The 8,500-nt window shown below is 35.3% G+C and overlaps 1 protein-coding gene and 1 long non-coding RNA gene across 4 annotated transcripts in view; both read right to left on the bottom strand.

Annotated features, from left to right (window-relative positions):
- LOC144967710 (2-succinylbenzoate--CoA ligase-like) overlaps positions 1-879 on the bottom strand; it is a 24,139-nt gene extending 23,260 nt beyond the window's left edge. Inside the window, exon 1 of one of the 3 annotated variants that reach the window (XM_078905263.1) lies at positions 347-879. The gene's annotated coding sequence lies outside the window, so the exon portion shown is untranslated. Of the gene's footprint in view, positions 1-75; positions 308-346 lie in introns of those variants that run through there. The other 2 variants (XM_078905257.1, XM_078905259.1) reach the window with 2 other exon arrangements.
- Positions 880-4,416: 3,537 nt separating this feature from the next.
- On the bottom strand, positions 4,417-8,144 carry LOC144967715 (uncharacterized). Its single transcript, XR_013644457.1, has 2 exons — positions 6,759-8,144; positions 4,417-5,627 (listed from the first exon to the last, which is right to left on the bottom strand). It is a non-coding gene; the product is annotated as an uncharacterized LOC144967715 (long non-coding RNA).
- Positions 8,145-8,500: the final 356 nt, after the last annotated feature.

Raw genomic sequence — 8,500 nt, 5'->3', positions numbered from 1 at the left:
AGTAAATTTTAATAAATTAAAGCTAGGCTATGGGTAAGTTAATTTTCATCCTCTCGTTTACACTAGGCTACTCACTTCGTATGTTATGGTTCTTAGCTTATTTGTTGAGTTCTGGGGGTAGGGTGTATTTTGCTTGGGCAGAAACCCCCTTTGTTTAATAAGTACAGATCCTCATTTAGTACGTAATCAAATATCATGAGGTTGATTAATGTGGAATCTTTTTAAACTAGTAAAATTTATTTATTGTTATATTTTTACTTGGAAATTCCAAAAAGAACAGTATTTTTACTCCTAGTATCGACCGATAACCGTGAACCGATGACTCATGGCCCACTTATGTACTTGCCTATCACCCAAAGCAATCATCATCATCATATCTTTTCACATCAGTATTGGATCCATTTCATAGTTCCTGGACTGCAGGTTCTTAAGTCAGTGTCAGTACACGTCGGTTCCAAGTTATATTCCAAGAGAATGTGTTCCGTAGTCTGCATTGGGTGTCCGCACGTACACTGACTGTCCGTAGAAAGTTACCACTTTAACATGTTCTGCCCAGTCTTTCCCCACTTTAGTTCTTGCCCGGTTGAGTACCGCCCACTCTCTTCTGGGTAATTTTGTTCCTCATGGGAGGATATCTGTGACCTGGCTTCTACAGGGCAATCGTCTATGTTAATTGTTGACAAAACTAAATAAAGAATATGAACAGGCCTGACATCATTGCTTCAGCCAGGCACACAACATTAAAGAGCAGAGTCGACCAGACCGGCTAAGCTCCTCGGGTTCTACAAGTTATGTTCTTCGCAAAAATCAACAAATACTGTGGCTTTGTTTAAGTGCTCAATGATGTCATAAGCAAAAATCTATCAATACAAACAATAATACTTATAAAACAGAATAAAACAGACTAACATTTATTGTCAAATATAAATGGGACAGGAACTTGTTTTTCTCTTATTCATTGCTTATTTATTGTGAGGATTACAAATCAATTACTGCTATTTATTATTATAAATTATTATGTAACTGGAAAATTATAGCATTTGTGTACCGCAATTAAAAGTAACAGGGTGATTCTACTGGTTTAGAAGCTGAATGCATATTTAACACGCTCGAGTAGTCGTAGCATTATCATTTAATTTCTTTAAACAAATAAAATTTAATATCCGCCTTCAATCACGTATTACATAAATTGGGACTCTCGTTCGGGATTTATATTAATTATAATATAATTAATCATATTTGGATTTTATAATTTGAACGGGACCCTTCACATTGTTAATCAATATTCCACCCACTATTTTAAATTATCAGTAATCAATTTCTCACATGAAGCAATGCAAGCCTCTTTATTCATTTATTGCACTTTGAATTATTGCATGTATATCTTTGCTATTTACAAACCAACATACGAGAGTTTAAGTAACACTTAAGTATCTCGTTATATACATTGCGTTATTTTTTATATATCCAGTATCTTACTTCACAATTCTCATTTTGCTTATCTAGACGTTGGCACTTCCTACTTTCATTATTCATATCATTGCTTTCTTTCTAACCACAATTCATCATACTCTTTGTAACAATATTTAAGTTACTCTTAGCATACCTCGCTTTCGTAACATTATCTCATTTCCTCTCGGTCTTTTTATATCTACTCAATTCTCATATGTGCGCTAGTCATTAATATTCAGTGTTCTACCACCCCTGCTTCAGTCATTAGCAATTAAACCGGTTAGCCTTTTACTTTATAGTAAATAGCTATAGGCAAAATCAAAACCTTCATGACTAATCATTGCAAACATTCCCCGCGGAAAAATGCCATTTTCATTCCAAATTATGCCACAAATTATGCCAAAAAATGCCAAAAATGCCACAAAAATGCCCAAAATTAGTATAATATACACGCGTACACCAAAATATTCTTATTTACAGTAATAATGATAACACTGATATTGACATTGCATACATAGAAATGAAATAAAATGACAAGTGGACAACTGGAATCGAAAAACGAAATTATGACCATTCGGAACCACCACGAAAATTCTGGTTGGATTTTATGTACCCTGTGCTTAAAAAAAAAGAATGTTCTTGTTTTTATTTTTAGCCAAAATGGCAAAAAATGCGGCAAATTGTGCGGGACCGTAGAAAATGCGGAACGACAAAAAAAAAAAAAAATGCGGCCGCATTGCCGCATTTTCCTGGAGGGACAGTACAGACTGGGAAAAATTCGATAGGGGTACATACAGATGGGTAAGGAACTGCAACTAGAAGGCGAAGCACTCGCACAATAAGTACAAGAGAATGCACATAGTTTTTAAAAATTGAGCTTTTATATAGAGCAATATCCACTAAACGTGAACAAAGCGCTTTACAAGGGGTCCCTGGCCAACGGCAACATTTAACATGTAGGACGGGATATGGGGCCTGTTAGGCGGTATTACAATTTTTCGGACAGAGACAACGCTGTTAATGGCCAGGTACGCATTTTACACCGGAGTACGGTTAATTCGAGCTATACATGGCAGAGCGAATACGCGATGCTATGTCGACGTAACGTTGATTATGATATGCATTTTTGTACAGAAATATGAATAATTTTTTTTTATTTGGAGCGCTTGGCTTGTAGTTGGTCTGTTTACAAATAACTTCTCCTCCAGTGACGTCCAATCAAGGGACGCTACTCTTCCGCTACTCTCATTCCCGTTGGCTTAAGAGTATAGGATTCCACAGTCTGACGTCACGTCCGCCTAGCAACGAATCGGCTGGCTCTAAACAAAAAAAAAATCCGTGCTTGGTCCGGGAAAGGAATAATTGGAAAATCGCTCAAAAAACAATTTTTATCTTAAATATGGTCCAGTGTTTTGTACCAGATTGTCTGCACCAGTCAGAGAGTCACTCCTGCAAGTTTTACAGATTTCCAAATGAGAGGCAGACAAAAAATTGAAGAAAAGGTGTATCACTTTAGTCAGGTAAGCACGCACGCCTCGTCGAACATTTGATAGAGTTCGTAGTCCAGATCTAGGTCTAGTTCTAGCTTACGTAGACCTATATTTTATGATTAAAGTGTACAATTGCACGAAATTATAAATAAAAATACATTCCAAACTAGGTTTTTATTGAAGTTGAAGCAAAAATGATATCTCAATCTACACGTTTTGATGTTAAGGCTGATAGATAAACTGAATGAGAGTTCAGTTCTACTGATAAATGATATTTTTTTAAAAGGAGAAAAATATAAGAAAGAGAAGGAAATATTTGTTAAAATCTTACTTTAAACTCGATACCTTTATGGCAAAATGAAAATAAATAAATAAAATAACGGAACCTCTCCCCCCCCCCCCCCCCCCCCCCCCCCACTCACGCAGATATTTCTCTCTCTCTCACTCTCTCTCTCACACACACACAAACACACATACTTTCCTCTTTTTTTTGGAAAGTTTCTCTGATTCTCTGCCATGCCTCCTCTCCCAGACAGCCGAGCTGGCAACTCTGTGTGAACAAAGCAAGATGGCGGCGGGGACCTCTCTCCTTTACCTGTGCCCGATTGTTGACACTCCAAAGTTTCCATCACCGCACTGTCCAGTACAGTGCTGACTGAAATAAAGAGAAAACGCCAGTCTTGCCACACTCAACACCAAGGTCAACTTTAACTGTGTAAATTTAAGAATTCATATTTTTATATACCTAGTCAAAATCATCAAAAGAAGTAATGAGGAAGTGCGACATTTTGCTGAATGTGCGATTTCATAAAAGACAGGCAAGAGACCCACCAGTAACCTAGTCTCTTGCACACCTTTGATTTATCATGCATTGAGCTGGTGTCAAACAAGATAGTCTAAAACAAAGTACTATCAAATTAAATAATATACCCAATATGCCCAACAGAATTATTGTTTTTAAAAAAAATCTTTTCTTTTCAGGAGAAAGGACAAAAGATCCAATATCATCATCAAGAGTGTGTTCTTGTCACTTCAGAGATGGTGACAAAGCTAACCTCCCTGAATTGTTTGACAGAAATAAAAATAAATTGTTTCCATCAGACCCAGAAAGAAAGAAAAGAAAAGTGACACAAGGAATTCCCACCCCATCTCAATTGGCACCAACATCAAGAAGTCCACCACCACCACCACCACCACCACCACCACCACCACCACCACCACCATCATCATCATCATCATCATCATCATCATCATCATCATCATCATCATCATCATCATCATCATCATCAGCTCAACTCTCTTCATCATCATCATCACAAAGTCCCACCTTTAAAAAAAAAACAGATTCATCATCATCATTATTTTCCTCCTCATCATCATCCTCATTATCTTCTCCCTCATCATCATCTCAACTCTCGTCACCATTATCATAGGATTCCATCTTTAAAAAAAAACAGATTGTAGAACAAGTGAGAATATTTTAAATAGAACAACAAATTTAATTCAAGAACAAGAAATTACAGACAAAAATAAGGAAATAGCTAGCTTAAAAAACCCAACTTAGTTAGATTCAACGCACTTACACTGTTTCAAGCCTTACAGAAAAAATTCTTCGAATGGAGGCAGGTGTACATTGTTTTAAAATATTTAATATTATTGTTCAATATGTTGAGTGCTTTCGAGGTAACATTATTTATTATAGTGGATGGGAAGTTCAGGAAGAGACAGTTGCATTAAAAGACCAAATTTTCATTACACTTATGAAACTTAGACAGAACTACACTAACCTTCATATTTCACAATTGTTTAGCGTTAGTGAAAGTACTATAACAAATATTATACAAACTTTTATTCATGTTTTACATAAGCCATAAGCTTTTCTTTGAAAATGTTATGAAGGTTACATGGCCTTCTAGACATAAAAATAAACTATCAGCTCCATCATCATTTTTAAAATTTCCAAATTGCAGAATGATCATTGATTGTACAGATGACCAAATTGCTATTCCTAAAGAAATGGATAAACAACGGTGAACTTCTTATAGGTCCATGAATTCTGTTAAAGCTCTTGTTGGTGTGAGTCCAAATGGCGTGATAAGTTTTATTTCTAAACTTTATCCAGGGTCTGTCTCGGATAAGGTCATTGTACAAAATTGTGGATTACTAAAACGTTTAATTTTAAGCCCTGGAGATTTAATTTTAGCAGATAAAGGTTTCCTGATTCAAGATATTTTACCTCAAGGAGTAACTGTAAATATCCCTACTTTTTACATATAAATTTACTGAAAATGAGATTTTATTAACAAAAGAAATTGCTTCATGTAGAATTCATGTTGAGAGTGCTAATGAAAGACTGAAAAATGTTAACATCCTCTCATATATTCCAACCATGTTAAGAGAAACATCTGATATTATTTTTCAATTAGTTGCAGCATTTGTCAATTTCCAGTCTCCTCTTATTAGCTTTGCCATTTATTTTGTACAACACACATATTTTGTTCATCATCATCAAATCACCATTCAAAATAATGGTTTTGTAGGTCACCCATACATGATTTTACATGATAAACATGACAAATTATGGCATTGTTGTATCAATGTATGTTCAATGTCATTAACATTGTTAAATAAAACCACACAAATTAGTTTTGGACTGAATCAACCCAAGGCATCATCAAGATAGATCTGTGGAAGTAAAAGAATAAAAGATTCAAATTTAGAGCTGCGACCATGCTCAATAGGCAAAAAACAAACAAACTAATAAAACGTCTGTTGTGGTCTTGTGGTATGACACTCGCTTTCAGATCAGAAGGTCCTGGGTTTGGGCCTCGCTCGGTGCATAGTTGAGTCCTTGGAGAAGGCTCTTTACTCACAATCTCTCACTGTACTCAGGTGTCAAATGGGTACCTGGCCGTTAACAGCGTTGTCTCTGTCCGAAAAAATTGTAATATCGCCTAACAGGCATCATGTCCCGTCTTACATGTTAAATGTTGCTGTTGGCCACGGACCCCTTGTAAAGCACTTTGAGCACATTTAGTGGATATTACGCTATATAAAAGCTCAATTAAAAAAAAAATTAAGTGGTTCTTTCATTCATCTTGCTTTGTTGATAAGGGGGAAACCCGAAACGTCCATTTTATCTGTTTTTGTATATTAAATTGAAGTTCACATTCAATTTCACAATGTTATTAATTTCTTCGAGTTTCAAGCAGCAACATTTACATTACACCTTAACCCAATAGGAAGTTTAGTTTACAGTGACTAACACTGGTCTAAATAAATCCTTTATTCATCCCATAGAGGAAATTTATCTCTAGGGTCTATTCCCAGGGAAGACTGGAATAACCGCGGTGTAGCGCCGCAAATTGAGCTAGGGCGAGGTGACTTTTCAAGGCCACACAGCGCAGCGGCGGGGGAACGAACTCGGTACCTTTCGGGTACGAAGCAAAAACCGTACCGCTGATCCCACATGCAGTATGATAAAATGTCTAGCGTGATTGGTGATTGCGATGCTCATATGAGTATTATAATAAAGGTTACAATACGATACTAAATAGTATGTAGTAGACTATAGTCAATAGCAACGAAAATTAGCGAAGCAAGACTAAGACCTCAAAGACTCAAAGTCCGTGGTCCATAAGATAAAAATACAATAATTCAATGACTCCCTCTCTCTCTCCCTAACTAAAATCGAACGTAAACAGTAAAATCTTCCCATTGGACATACTAAATCTGCCTAAACGGATTATTGTCCAACAGTAGTTTTACGGGGATGTGAGATTTTGAGAGTGAGAATGAGAAGACGAAATGAATTACCTGCTACCTTCACAGAATACTCTTTATTCTTCATGCTGGCTTGAACTTTGCCGAACATCAAGCCATCTCAGTAAGTGAAAGTCAAAACATGACCTGACTGATGATGATTTTCGCCTCGCGAGACACTTTTATGCTCGTTGGAGAAGTATTTCATAAGGGCGGTGATGGAAATAAAGTTAGTGTACGCCATTTTTCTCGACAGGCAGGGTTGCCAGATTATTTTTCAACAAAATGCCAGGGGAAGACTCAAAAAATGCCAAAACACTCAAAAAAAATGCCAAAGTCTGTTGACTCCCACCCCCGCTAAGAAAACTACTCACTTTTGATAGACAATTTACTATCATATCCTGGTGGCTTGCGTGTTTTCTTTTCTTTTTTCTTTTTTTTTTGAATTATACTAAATTTCCTGTTGGGGTAATTTTTTACCTACTGACTACTAAGTGGAGTGGTAAACCACTACACCACGGTTGGATTTTAAGAATGAAAAAGAAATACATTAACATGAAAGGTAAATACGTAAACAGTTAAATAATTATTGACAATTAAGAAAACTTACTGTTTCTTATGAAACTTAATTAAGAAAAGGTGTCATTTGAAGTATAATATACAAGAAAAGAAAATGCCAAATGAAAATGCCAAATGCCAAATGATTTTTCTAATGCCAAACGGTTTTCAAAAATGCCAGATTTTTGGAATCTGGCATTTAAAATGCCAAACTGGCAACCCTGTTTCTCGACTGTTTAGAGCCAGCCGGTTCGTTACTATGCGTTGCTGCGCAGGATGACGTCACGACTTTTACAACAGGAAGTCCATAACCATTTGGGTTATCAGACTTGCAATAAAAAGAAGGAAGTGGCTTTTCCACTATTCAGTATCCACAAGGAACTCTTTTCTATAGAGAGAGTGAAAAGTGGGACAATCTCGGTTGAATGTAAATAAACTGCTGACCTCCTTCCAGATTGAACACGTGCAGTAACTGACAGCCCGATTCAAAGTTGTAAAAATATTTTGATCGTAATTTTTAAATTTCTGCTATTGTGCAATTAACATATTTAGTTCAAAATATCAAAGTAAGAGTGGCATTCAAATACATTTTTTAATGTCTAAATAGACATGATTAAATGTCACTAAATGTTAAGTGACACCATGGCTTGGTGGATATAAGCTGTTTGACTCTGAGCTTAAGGTTCGAGAGTTCAAATCCCGGCTGGGATAACTTTTTCTTTTTTTATCCCCAACATTTTAAGAATTCCTTCTGTCTATTGATATTTTTTTAAACTTTTGTTTTAATAATTTTATTTGCTTGTAATATGCTTTAATGTTGATATTATACTATTGTTCTTTTATTATTATTATTATTATTATTATTATTATTATTATTATTATTATTATATTATTATTATTATTATTATTATTTATCATTATTATTGTTGTTGTTGTTGTAATCGTCATCATCATCATTATTATTATGATTATTATTTTTTTAATCAAGTAGTTGGAGTAATTTAATCAGTTATCGATTTATTACGAATATCTTTCATGTGTTATAATCTCGTTGTTGTTTTTCATTGATGTGCTCTTCTCTTGTTTATTACTTTTTAAAATCTTGCTTTTTTCTGTTTGTCTCATTTGTTGTTGTTGTTGTTGTTGTTTCTTTGTTTGTTTGTTTGGTCATCTAAGACAAACCCGATTCATTATAAATATGTGGCCAGACTTTCTGCCATTTTTAATTGAGCGATGTA

The sequence above is a fragment of the Berghia stephanieae genome, chromosome 3, assembly GCF_034508935.2.
Source record: "Berghia stephanieae isolate SIO BIC M18660-M18661 chromosome 3, UCSD_Bste_1.3, whole genome shotgun sequence".
In the NCBI taxonomy this organism is placed as follows: Eukaryota; Metazoa; Mollusca; class Gastropoda; order Nudibranchia; family Aeolidiidae; genus Berghia; species Berghia stephanieae.
Note: the sequence above shows the minus strand (reverse complement) of the source record. Positions and strands in the feature narration are given on the sequence as shown.